Source organism: Saimiri boliviensis, chromosome 15 (assembly GCF_048565385.1).
Source record: "Saimiri boliviensis isolate mSaiBol1 chromosome 15, mSaiBol1.pri, whole genome shotgun sequence".
NCBI lineage: Eukaryota > Metazoa > Chordata > Mammalia > Primates > Cebidae > Saimiri > Saimiri boliviensis.
In genome coordinates, this window is record NC_133463.1 from 22706704 (window position 1) to 22719874 (window position 13171).

The following is a 13171-nucleotide window of genomic DNA, read 5'->3' on the forward strand; positions in this document are numbered from 1 at the left end:
ATTTTGCACGTAAGATACCTAAAAGAAAAAACTCCCAAAATTAAATTCATGGGATACTTAAGACCAAAATGAATGAATTCATCCTTAATCTAATACTATTCATTCTTTGAACTCCCAAAGATTCTACAAATTCCAGGTAAGAAAGAGAGTATTACTTCTGTCAGTGTGCCCTAACCTCACCAACAAAGAACAGGAACACACACACAGAGACACGCGCACAAACACACACAGGCTTTCTGGCAGCTGCTTTCTTTCTAAAAGACTGCTATTCCTGCAGACCAACCTGTGATCTTTACAGAGAACCAAAGACCTCCATTCCTAAAAGTCAAGAGTTGAAAAAGTCACTTGACTGAACGCCCAATAAACAGTTAACCAAAGATGTCTCCTACCCTTGTATAAACCAGAAAAGTACCCTCACACTGTACAATTCAGCAGTGTTTAAGAAAATTAAAATTATTTTTAAGAATCTTTTGTGTGGGAGTAATCTGGCAAACTACATTTTACTCAGACTTTTTCCTGTAGACAAATATTCTTTGATTAGCTTTCCTCCTTAAATACTCACACTTAATGTTTCAATCAGTGATGCTTTAGTTCCCAACTTCATTTTGTTTACCCAAGAAACAGCAAGAAGAAAAAAAAAATGCATACCATACACCAAAACTTTTTTTTTTTAAATGACATCCCCAAATGCCGAAGTTTCTAGTGCACTTTGGGGATTGGTGCTCTAATTAAACAAGGAACCAGTGAGGCCATTAGGAACAATGATGCTTTCCACTCCCAATAATCAGTTGACGTGAGACTACTCAGATGGCTTCATTCTCAGGGTCCCCTTTCAAATTTCATTGTTCCCATTCTGGCTTAGCTGAGTGAAACCGAATAGAAGTAAACGGGTAACTTCTGTGACCATTAGTATGTAAACCCGGCATTGAGGTCCAGGACAGGATCACCACAGCATATGCCATTTTAGAAACTGGCCTCGGGGAGTTACTGCACATCCTAAAGTGGCTTTAGACTTCGTCGTGTCTAAGACAACGTCTATTTCAGTACGAAAGACATACAAGACCTCGAGTATCTCGGCATGCCTCCCCGGGTCGAAGCCCCTCTAAGTGACACAACCCCAGATAGCAAGGAGCTGGTGACTAGGGGATGGACAAGAACAGCTCGCTCTCAGCGTCTCCACGACTCCCCCGCCCCGCAAGCAACTCCGCTCTAACTGGTCCGGAGAAACCCCGCCCCCTTCCTTCCTCCGGTCCGCACGATTGGCTCACCGACACCCGGCAGGTCAGCTCCCTGCCTTCGATTGGCTCACTGCCCCATCAGTCAGACGCAGCGAGATTCGGGTCGGTGGGAGGGGAAGGCGTCGGAGGCGGTGGAGTGGGAGTGGGATTAGAGGACGAGGTGGCGGAGGAAGGTGTTCAGGATCGGTATCTGGTTTAGGAAAGTTTCCCCTACCAGTGACGGACCCAGAACGCGTGAGGCCCAGTCCAGCTCCCGGCCGGCAGAAGGGGTCTCTGGTCCCCGATACCCGCCCCTCGGTCCCGCAGGCCCCGGAAACCACTAGAGGGAGGGGGAGAGGGAGGGGCCATCTAACCAGGGACCGACCCACCCCCGGTCTCGGAAGAGGCGCCTCCGGGACTCCCCCGAGGGGAGGGGGCGGGGAGCACAGCCGGCAGCGAGACGCGGGCCCCCTCCAGCACCCCCCAGAGGCCCAAGGGAGCCGGGTCCCCGGGCCCGGGGCGTGACCATCGCGAGGCGGCCGCGAGGGCCCCTCCCGCTTCCCGCCTGGGGCCCCGAGGGCCTGTCCCTTCAGGGGCGGGGAGAAGGGGGCGAGAAAAGGGGGCGCTGGCGAGCCAACCCGGAACCTCCCGGCCCGCCTCCCGGCCCCGGCCCCGGCCCCGGCCCCAGCGCGCCTCTGGCACACACGCCCGTACCCAGAAAGTTCAGTCAGGGGCGAGCCCGGCTCCGCGCCGCCGCGGCCCGGCCCCCGGCTCCCCGCCCCCACCGCGGCCCGGCCTGCTCGGCCCCAGCGCGCCGCCCGCCCCGCCCGCCTCAGCTCCTTTCCGTCCGCCCGCCGCACTCGGCGCCCCTCGCCTCCCGCCCCCCGCCCCTGGCGCTGACAAGGGCCCGGGCTGCCCTCCGGGCCGCGGCTCCCCTTCCCCGCCCCGCGCCCCAGCCCGCCGGGCGCCCCGACACCCCGCTTCACCTTCACCACCCCCGGCACTTCCCGAGTCCTGCCTCCCCTCGCCCGGCTCCCACTCTCCGCTGCAGCCGCTCCGCGCTTCCATTAAAGAATGCACCTACCCCGGATTCACCTTCTCCGCTCTGCGCGCTGCCCCCGAGGGGCTGGAACCTCGGTCTCCGCCGACCCCGCACCGGGTTGGTCGGCGGGCACTCGCTCCCTGGGGCGGGGGCCGCACCCCCCGCCTCCCCGCCGTGCCGCGCAGCTCACCTCTCGCCGGCGCCGCGAGCTGCAGCCTCCGCCCGCCTCGCGCTCCGGGACTCGTCTCCCGAGCTCTCGCAAGGCGCTGGAGCGCCTCCTTTCTCTCCCGGGGACTCCGCGTCTGTCCGCCGCTTCCCGCCCTCCCCACCCCCAAGCCCCAACTCCCCAGCGTCGCTGCGCCTCCGGGATGCAACTCCCGTTTTCCGCGCACTCCGGCGGCGGTCCCCCCCCACAAAAACAGCCTCTCGGAGGCGCACGGCGCTGCCGGGGCTCGGCGCAGGAAGGGCAGTCGCGGCCGGGGGGTGGGGACGCGGCGCCCCCCGCCTGCCGCCCGCCCCCCGCCCGCCCTCGCGGCCCCGGGGGAAGGCGCGGTTACCGGCTCGGGTCGGTCACGCCGTCAGGTGCCGGCTGCCGTCGGCGCTGACCTTCGCCGCCGAAGCTGTAGCCGAGGCTGCGGCCGCCATGTTCCCGTGTTAATAACTGCTGCCTGGTTGTTTATTTCAATGGAGATCCTCCCCCAACTCCTCCTCCTCCTCCTCCTCCTCCTCCTCCTCCTCCTCCTCCTCCTCCTCCTCCTCCTCCTCCTCCTCCTCCTCCTCCTCCTCCTCCTCCTCCTCCTCCTCCTCCTCCTCCTCCTCCTCCTCCTCCTCCTCCTCCTCCTCCTCCTCCTCCTCCTCCGCGTCTCCGCACTTGCGGAGACAGACCGCGCGAGCTCGCGAGGAGGGGAGGGGGCTCGGGATCCAGGCCGTCCCTCTCGCCCTCCCCGGCAGTGGCCGCCGCCAGGTCCTGTCACCGGGAAAAGGACGGGGCGGAAACTTGCCTCTCGCGCCCCCGAGGAAGGGGCAAAGGTAGACTTAGGGTTGTCCGGGGAGCAGCCCCTGGCCGTGGGGTCCGCAGCATCTCCTTTGGCAGAGTCCTCTGAGAAGGCGGCCCGGGGAGAGGTGACGAAGAGTAAGGGGACAGGGTACAAAATGGGTGACTGTGGTAGAGGAAGGGTGACCTAGGGGTGACTGGAACTGAAGAGAGAGTCAACAGAGGACTGCATGGGAGGGCAAAGGGCAATGCCAAAAAGAAAACTAGCGACTGGGACGGGCCCGGGCCGCCAAGTCAGAGGCAGTGGGACCTGGGGGCTGCAGACGGCAGGGACGTTCCCCAAGATGAAGATCCGGGAGAGCCGAGTCCTAGGGTCGCCGAGAGAGGACCCTCCCGTCCGGCCGGGCCCCTTGGCCGGCACCCCTCGGGCGCACCTCAGCCCACCCAACAACGGGTCCTGCCGCTGATCCCCGGAGGCGCCCCGCATCCGTCAAGTCCCGTCCCGTCCCCCCACCCCCGGCTCCGACGCAGAGAGGCTTCTCCCATTGCACCCCTATCTCCAGGGGAGATGGAGAAGCGCGACTGTGGGAGCTGCAAGGGGTGCCATCCCACAATTGCAGGATAAAGCAAATGCTGCACACAGGGTGTAAAACTTAACGTGGTTGAAAATTTCACGTCATGAAATCACAAAAGTTTGTATTGGAAAGTCCATTCTCTAGACATGGACTAGTGGAGATTGGCGTTAAGTGTTACTTAGACGGGTCTGTTTTATGCCTTGGAAAAGCAAGGGTTTTTTCCAACTTATACTGTAATTAGTTGAAAAAAAAAATCAGCAACGTTTGTTTAACGGCATTTATCAAACTATGACGGGGACATATTCCCTGCTTTTACTATGAGAAAGGTCACTTGCGGGAGACAGTAAGAGTGTTTATTGAACACTTACTATGTATCTCACTGTGCTGAGTGATACGATGTAGACCTTAATCTTAAAATCTTCCGAAGTCGTACCGCTTTTTACTTCACAATAAAAGTGGAAGCTTAAACAAGTAATTTGCCCAGGTTCGCATAGGAGAGGATTTGAGCCCAGTTCTGGTGAGCTCCAAAGCCCATGCTTTTAATCGTGTCTTCATCCTAAAGTATGTGGGTGTACCACCAATATTATTTGAGAAAAGAACAAAAAAGTATGTGGGGTGTGTGTTTGTGGATGGAAGATGCCTAGAAGCCTATAACAACAAATGTTAGCGCTGGGGAATATAAGAAGTGGGTGATGAGGCACTTCCACTTTTTATTTTGCACACCTATCTGGCGTTTGAAATGTTTGCAGTGACTACATATTAATGTACGTTTTTTAATTGTTTTATTTATTTATTTATTTATTTTTAGCTAGCTGGAATAATAGAATTGTGTTCCCAAAGTGCTGAGAGGAAATGGAATTTGTCTATGACCTATCTTTTGCTAATACCAGTCTGTAGCGTGTCTACAATGGGGTAGGAGTCACCTGAGGTTTGTCACAACGCTGAACTCCGGATTTGCTTTCCTGTCCTCACCCCCAACTGTGAGTTATTAGGAGTTGTGATTTAAAAAAAAAAAAAGGACTTTCCTTCGTGCTTCCCATCCCTCCCATTTTGGCGGAAGTCCAGAGTCCATCAGTCCTCTGCAATCATAGATTTCACACTTTTTAAATCTACTCATGAAACCTCTGCAAACAAATGACTTCCCACCATTGCATTCCCATATTATTCAAAACTACTTAGGAGGGCTGAAGACGTTTTCTTACAAGAAACAAGCAAAAACCTCTGACAGCATGGTAGATGAGTTCCACCCAGGTGCTGCTCAACTGCCTGAGCTTGAATTGTGTAACTTAAACTCTCTCGTATAATCTCTGAGCGCCCTCTAAACTTCATGCTCTTGCTGTAACAGTATTCTGTCTTGCACTAGAGTTGTTTATATATTTGTCTTTCTTTTTCACTAGATTGTAAGCTCCGCAGAGCTCAAGACCTAGTCGTCTTCTTGTTTGTATAGCACCTAACAAGGAATTGTGTGTTTGTTGTTTTATTAAATCTGTGAAATATAAATAATAGTATCTATTCCAATCCTCATGTCACCTTCCCCACTTCATCCTCCAAAGCCTTGCTCATAAAACATGTTTATAAAAAACATTTTTCATACTTTGAAAGAACTTTGATCCCCGTGAGATCTCAGAACAATTGTTTATAAAAACTAGCAGTGATTTTTAATGAATCCTCACTGTGATAATGTAAAATGAAAAGGTAGAAAAGGCAGTAGATAAGTTGACTTAATGACACAAAGGAAAATAAGGAAGAAGGAAAGAAAGAAGGAAAGAAAAAAGGCAAAGACATAGGAACTGGGTATATTACCAAGAGAGAACAACCCAAAAAGAAAAAATATGTGGGTGTAGATCATAAAGGGGAAGGAAATTATTGAAATTTAGTAGGAGTAGAAGCAACGTACCATGAATAGATGAGGCAAGAAAACACCAAAAATGTCAGCAGAATCATAAATGCAACAAAGAAAAGAAAATGACAAATTATATATTTAATAATATAACTTAGGAATAATCAGAATATGACTGCTATAAGACAAGAATTTTTATTTTTGCCTGCCTTCTCTTACACAGTTTTCAAAGTACTCACTTTTTTCATAAGTAAATTGCATAAAAGTGGGAGATTCTACACTATTTTTGAGTTAACACTACTAGCATGCATCATGAGATAATTAGAGGTAACAGTATGGCAAAAAGAGCTATAGAATATAAGCAAATATGATGTGAAGTGTCTGTAACTTACTGTGTGATCTCGAGTCACTAAACATCGCAATTTCCTCGTCTGTGCAATTGTTGCAAGACTCAAAATGGTGTAAATAATGCACTTTGTTAACTATCAAGCTCCTTATACAGATGTAAGGGAATATTACTAAGTTAGCTAAATCTGTGTGTAGCACAGTTATCTCTATTTTGGTGCACTCTTAAATTGCCAAAGCAAAAATCTATATTTGATTCTGTTAAAATGTATTCGTGGGGTGTTGGGGGGGTCAGTTAAAAACATTTGTCAATTTGATTATTGAACAACTATGTGATGAAATGTTTCATTCTTACTGTTTGCTCTCTTCTAAATCCCTTAAATATTATAGCTACCATAAATAAATGTCTAATACAGGTCAAGCATATTACATACATTTTTTTTCTTAATGAAGTAGTCATTATATGTATTATTATTCCCATTTTACTTACAATAAAACTGAGCTTCAGAGATGTCAAGTAATTAATGCCAAGTCACAGACCTGCCTTCACTGCATACCTAAGATTGTGTTAGGATTCTACTTGTCATCTCTTTTATCTCTACTACTCTAAGAAACACATTACTGGCCAGGCGTGGTGGCTCACACCTGTGATCCCAGAACTCTGGGAGGCCGAAGAGGGTGGATCACGAAGTCAGGAGATCGAGACCATCTGGCCAACATGGTGAAACCCTGTCTTTAGTAAAAATACAAGAAAAAAAATTATCTGCGCATGGTGGTGTGCACCTGTAGTCCCAGCTACTTGGAAGGCTGAGGCAGGAGAACCGCTTGAATCCAGGAGGCAGATGTTGCAGTGAGCCGAGATGGTGCCACTACACTCCAGCCTGGTGACAGAGTGAGACTCTGTCTTAAAAAAAAAAAAAAAAAAAAAAAAAAAAAGAGAGAGAGAGAAATAAAGAAAAAGAAAGAAAGATCGTGATTCCTCAGTACCTATAATAATTCCTAGAACATACGGGGTACTCAATAAATGATCATGAAAAGACTGAATAAATGAATGAATGGGCTCCCTTCAAGTCATACTGTACACTGTCACAAGATTCATCCCCTAAAGACTGAATAAATGAATGAATGGGCTCCCTTCAAGTCATACTGTACACTGTCACAAGATTCATCACCTAAAGACTGAATAAATGAATGAATGGGCTCCCTTCAAGTCATACTGTACACTGTTACAAGATTCATCCCCTGGTCTTAATTTGTTAATTTCCCACTTGAAAACACTTAATGATCCTTCATTACCTACATAATACAATTCAATTCCTTTACCTTATATTAAGAACCTCTTTGATATGTCCCTAACTACCTTTTCTATTCATACCTCCCTTATTTCTTAAACAAAAAAAAAATATTAATACACCCACACTCATTCCAGGGTATTCTGGAATAAGATTGACATGAGTTTCAATCTTGGCTCTTACTAAGTGTGTGAACTTGGGCAAGTTATTTAGCATCTCTTCAAATTTTATCGATGTAATAAGACGAGAATGAATTGGAAGGAGGTAAAACCCATCTTATTCACCAGTGATGAGATAGTGTACATTTAAAATTCAAAAGAACCCATAAACTACAAAAATGAATGTAGGATCACAAGGTACAATGTCAGTTGTATTTCGTCTGTATGTTAGCATGAAACAACCGGAAAATGAAAAATTTTTAAATGCCATTTATAAAAGCATTTAAAAAATCAAATATTGGCCGGGCACGGTGGCTGACGCCTGTAATCCCAGCACTTTGGGAGGCCGAGGCGGGCGGATCACGAGGTCAAGAGATCGAGACCATCCTGGTCAACATGGTGAAACCCCGTCTCTACTAAAAAATACAAAAAATTAGCTGCGCATGGTGGCGTGTGCCTGTAATCCCAGCTACTCAGGAGGCTAAGGCAGGAGAATTGCCTGAACCCAGGAGGCGGAGGTTGCAGTGAGCCAAGATCGCGCCATTGCATTCCAGCCTGGGTAACAAGAGCGAAACTCCGTCTCAGGAAAAAAGAAAAAAAAAGAAAAAAAAATCAAATATTTAGGAATAAATTTAATGAAAGATGTGCATGATCTCTACATTGAGAAAAAAATGCTAATAGAAATTCACAACAGCCTAAAAACAGAAATGGACTGGGCACAGTGGCACACGCTTGTAGTCCCAACCACTTGGGAAGCTGAGGCGGGACAATTACTTGAGCATAGGAGTCACAGGCCAGCATGGGCAACACAGCAATACCCTGTCTCTTAAAAAATTAATTATTTTATTTTGTTTTATTTTTTTGTTACAGGATCTTACTCTATCACAGGCCAGAGTGCAGTGGCACAATCACAGCTCACTGCAGCCCTGACCTTCTTAATAGTCAAGAATGCAGGCATGTGCCACCATGCCCAGCTTTTTTTTTTTTTTTTTTTTGTAGAGATGAGGTTTTACCATCTTACCCAGGCTGGTCTTGAAGTCCTAAAGCTCAAGTGATCCGCCCACCTCAGCCTTCCAAAGTGTTGAGATTACAGGCATAAGCCACCATGCCAGGCCAAAAAATTAGATTTTTAAAAAGAGAGGTGGGACCAGGTATAGTGGCTCATGCCTGTAATCTCTGCACTTTGGGAAGCTGAGGCGGGAGGATCACTTGAGGCAAAGAGTTTGAGACCAGCCCAGGCAACAAAGCAAGACCCCATTTCTGTTTTAGAAAAGATTATTAAGATGCCTTCAGTATTAAAATGTCAGCACTTCCCAAATGGATCTATAGATTCAGTGCAATCCCAATCAAAATCTCAGCAAGCTTTTTTTTTTAATTTTTAAAAAATTTTTTTTGAGACTGAGTTTTGCTCTTGTTACCCGGGCTGGAGTGCGATGGCGCAATCTCTGCTCACCGCAACCTCTGCCTCCTGGGTTCAGGCAATTCTCCTGCCTCAGCCTCCTGAGTAGCTGGGATTACAGGCACGCGCCACCGTGCCCAGCTAATTTTTTGTGTTTTTAGTAGAGATGGGGTTTCATCATGTTGACCAGCATGGTCTCAATCTCTTGACCTCGTGATCCGCCCACCTCGGCCTCCCGAAGTGCTGGGATTACAGGCGTGAGCCACCGCGCCCAGCCCAGCAAGCTTTTTAAATAAAAATTGAGGAACTAATTCTAAAATCTATATGCAAATATATATTACCTAGGATAGCCAAGGCAAACTTGAGGAAGCACAAGCTGAATGACTTACACTGCTGGCTTCAATATTTACTATAAAGCTACGCTAATTAGGACAGTGTAATACTGGTGTAAGAATGGACAAACAGATCAACGGAACAGAATAGAGAATTCAGAAATAGGCACCCAGATTTATAGTCAATGGATTTTGTACAAAGTTGTCAAAGAAATTCAATAAAAAAAGGAAAGTCTTATCAATAAGTAGTGCTACAACTAGATATCAGTATGGAGAAAATATTGACCTTTTACCATACCCAAGAATGAATTCAAGATGAATCATAGACTTAAATGATAAAACCCAAAGTATAAAGCTCCTAGAAGGAAACATGGGCCATGCTTGTATTCCAAGCATTTTGGGAGGCCAAGGCAGGAGAATGGCTTGAACCCAGGAGTTCAAGACTAGCCCTGACAACATGGTGAAACTCCGTCTCTACAAAAATTAAATAAAAAATAAGCCAGGTGTGGTGGCAGACACCTGTAGTCCCACCTGCTCAGGAGGCTGAGGCAGGATATCACTTGAACCTGTGAGATTGAGGCTGCAGTGAGCCATAATCACGTCACTGCACTCTAGCCTCTGCAAGAGAGCAAGAACCTGTGTGAAAGAAATAATGAAAGACAGAGAGAGAGAGAGAGAGACAGAGAAAGAGTGAAAGAGAGAGAGAGAAAGAGAAAGAAGAAAGAGAGAGTGGCCAGGTGTAGGGGCTCATGCCTGTAATCCCTGCATTTTGGGAGGCTGAGGTGGGCAGATCACCTGAGGTCAGGAGTTTGAGACCAGCATGGCCAACATGATGAAACCCTATCTCTACTAAAAATATAAAAATTAGCTGGGCATGGTAGAGCATGCCTCTAATCCCAGCTATTCGGGAGGCTGAGGCAGGAGAATTGCTTGAATCTGGGAGGCAGAGGCTGCAGTGAATTGAGATTGTGCCACTGCACTCCAGCCTGAGTGACAGAGTGAGACTGTTGTCTAAAAAAGAAACAAAAAAGACTGACCATATCAAATATTGGGGAGAATGTGGAAAATTGGGACTCTCATTCTTTGCTGGGAGGATTGTACAAATACCTTGGAAAACAAATTTCTTATTAAAGTTAAGCATACACAATTCTACCCAACAGTTCTCCGAGGTATTTTTCTAAGAGAAATGAAAACAGATGTTCACCAAAAGATTGTGTAGAACATTAAAAGGATGTGTTTTACTCATGATAGTGAAAACCTGAAAACTAATTTCCATCATCAAGCTATGTGGAGGAACAAAAAAAGTGTATTGATACAGTGGAATAGTACTCAACAATAAAAAGGAACAAATTACTGAAGTAGGCAATAAAATGAATGAATTTCAGAAGCATTTTGCTAAGCAAAAGTAGTCATATGAGTGCACTCTGTACAATTCCATTTATGCTTGAATACTACAGGAGCAGGCACAATGAATATTATGATGATGAAAGTTGATGCTAGGGTTGTGGGGGCGTGCAGATTGACTGGAAAAAGGGAAGATAGAATTTTGGAGGGATGAAGAAATATTCTGGGATGATGAATATGGATCTAGATGATAGTTACATTTTGACAAACCATTGTCAAAAATGTATTGAGTTGTACCCTTAGGATTTGTGTAGTTTTCTATTAATATATGCAAGTTATACCTAAACAAAGTACTATTGGCATTTAGAAAGTTGAGTGAGAAGGAAGTTTCCCAATATAAAGAAGTATATATATATAAAAGTCTATAACAAACATTGTACTCAATGGTGAAACATTTATAGCTTCCCCCTGAGATTGGGAAAGAGAATTGCAAATAGTATGTCTAGTATTACCATTTGTATCCAACATTGTACAGGCAGTTCTAGCCAATGTGATAAAAGAAAAAAAAAAAAGGAATGAGGATTGCTAAAGGAGAAATAGAATTGTCATTATTTGCAGATGGCATGAATGTTTATGTGAAAAATCCGAAATAATCTACAGACTATTAGAATTAAATTTAATAAGATCTTCAGAATGGGAGGTCAATATACAAAAATTGATTGTATTCCTATATATTAGAAACAATTAGAAAATGAAAATTTGGGCCAGATGTGGTGGCTCATGCCTGTAATCCCAGCACTTTGGGAGGCTGAGGCGGGTGGATCACGAGGTCAGGAGATGGAGACCATCCTGGCTAGAGGTGAAACTTCATCTCTACTAAAAATACAAAAAAAAAAAAAAATAGCTGGGCATGGTGGCACATGCCTGTAGTCCCAGGTACTTGGGAGGCTGAGGAAGGAAAATTGCTTGAACCCAGGAGGCAGAGATTGCAGGGAGCCAAGATTGTGCCATTGCACTACAGCCTGGGCGACAAGGCAAGACTCGGTCTCAAAAAAAAAAAAAAAGAAAGAAAAGAAAATGGAAATTTGACATGTAAATTGAAAACTGGCAACATCCATGAAAGCTAAGCATGAGCCAGGCGTGGTGGCTTACACCTGTAATCCCAGCACTTTGGGAGGCTGAGGTGTGTGGATCATGAGGTCAAGAGATCGAGAGCACGCTGGCCAACATGGTGAAACCCCGTTTCTACTGAAAATACAAAAATTAGCCGGGCATGGTGGCATGGGCCTGTAGTCCCAGCTACTCAGGAGGCTCAGGCAGGAGAATCGCTTGAACCAAGAGGCAGAGGTTACAGTGAGCTGAGATTGCCCACCTGACAGCAATTCCAAAAAAAAAAAAAAAAAAGAAAGGCTGAGTATGTATCCTGGATGACCTAATAATTCTACTCCTTAGTATGTATCCTATAGAGTTCTTCAACAGAAGAATGAATGAATTACAGCATTTTTGTTCACTGGAATACTATACTGAAATGAAAATGAACAAACTCTAGCTTCACACAATAACATGTATAAGTCATATGGAAATAACCTTGAGTAAAAGAAACTAGATACAAAAGAACACTACCATTTGATGCTATTTACATAAAGGTCAAAGATAACAAAACTAATCTATGGTGATAGATACCAGGACAGTTGTTACCTTTTGCTGGGTTAAGTGGGGCCTAGGAAGGCACACGAGAGAGACTTGGGGATTCTGAGAATATTCTGTTTCTAATCCGAGTGGAGCTTACATGGACATGATCATTTTATGAAACATTTGTGTACAGTTTATTCATAGTATTCAAATGATTTAGGTACCTATGTATATTACACTTCAATTTTTAAAATGTTATTGTTGTTTGCATTTACTGAATCTCCCTCCCTAACTAGACTGCAAACTCTCTGAAGACAAGGATTATATTTTAGATTTCTTAGTATCCCTCACAGATTTTAGCACAGCTGCTTCATAAAATATTACTTTACAGCCAGGCATGGTGGCTAGCAGCTGTAATTCCAGCTACCTGAGACCTGAGGTGGAAGGACTGCTTGAGCTCAGAACTTCAATCAGCAGTGAGCCACGGGCACATACTCCAGCCTGGACAATGAAGCGAGACCTCATCTATCTTAAAAAAGAATAAAAATAGAAAATAAAAGATTATTTTATAAAAATAAGCTGATATAGTTGCCAATAAAGTTTGTTTAATTTTAGTGTTAAGTACAAATAATATTTTAGTGTAAGTACAAATAATAGTAAAACAACATATTTATATATGTAAATATATAAACTAAATATATATAAAATCAATTTAAGTATTGACATTTTGTCTAAAGATCTCTTTTCTCTTAGTTTATCTCTAGTAACTCCAAAAGAAAGCTCTAGATATCTATTAAAATTAGAATCTATACTCAGGAGGCTGAGACAGGAGAGTTGCTTGAACCCAGGAGGCAGAAGTTGCAGTGAGCCAATATTGTGCCACTTCATTCCAGCTTGGGAAACAGAGCAAGACTCCATCTCAAAAAAAAAGTATAATCTAATAAATTAAGCCCAATGTGAGAATCATATCTCACTTAAATACTGCTAGTATGTAAAAACTG

General features: G+C 45.4%; 1 protein-coding gene across 10 annotated transcripts in view; it reads right to left on the reverse strand.

Annotated features, from left to right (window-relative positions):
- Positions 1-3455, reverse strand: part of NCOA2 (nuclear receptor coactivator 2) — a 310720-nt gene extending 307265 nt beyond the window's left edge. For 5 of the 10 annotated variants that reach the window (XM_039464456.2, XM_039464455.2, XM_074386757.1 and 2 more), the window contains exon 1: positions 2817-2944. The gene's annotated coding sequence lies outside the window, so the exon portion shown is untranslated. Of the gene's footprint in view, positions 1-2301; positions 2563-2816; positions 2945-3260 lie in introns of those variants that run through there. The other 5 variants (XM_074386753.1, XM_074386754.1, XM_074386756.1 and 2 more) reach the window with 4 other exon arrangements.
- Between the last annotated feature and the right edge of the window lie 9716 nt (positions 3456-13171).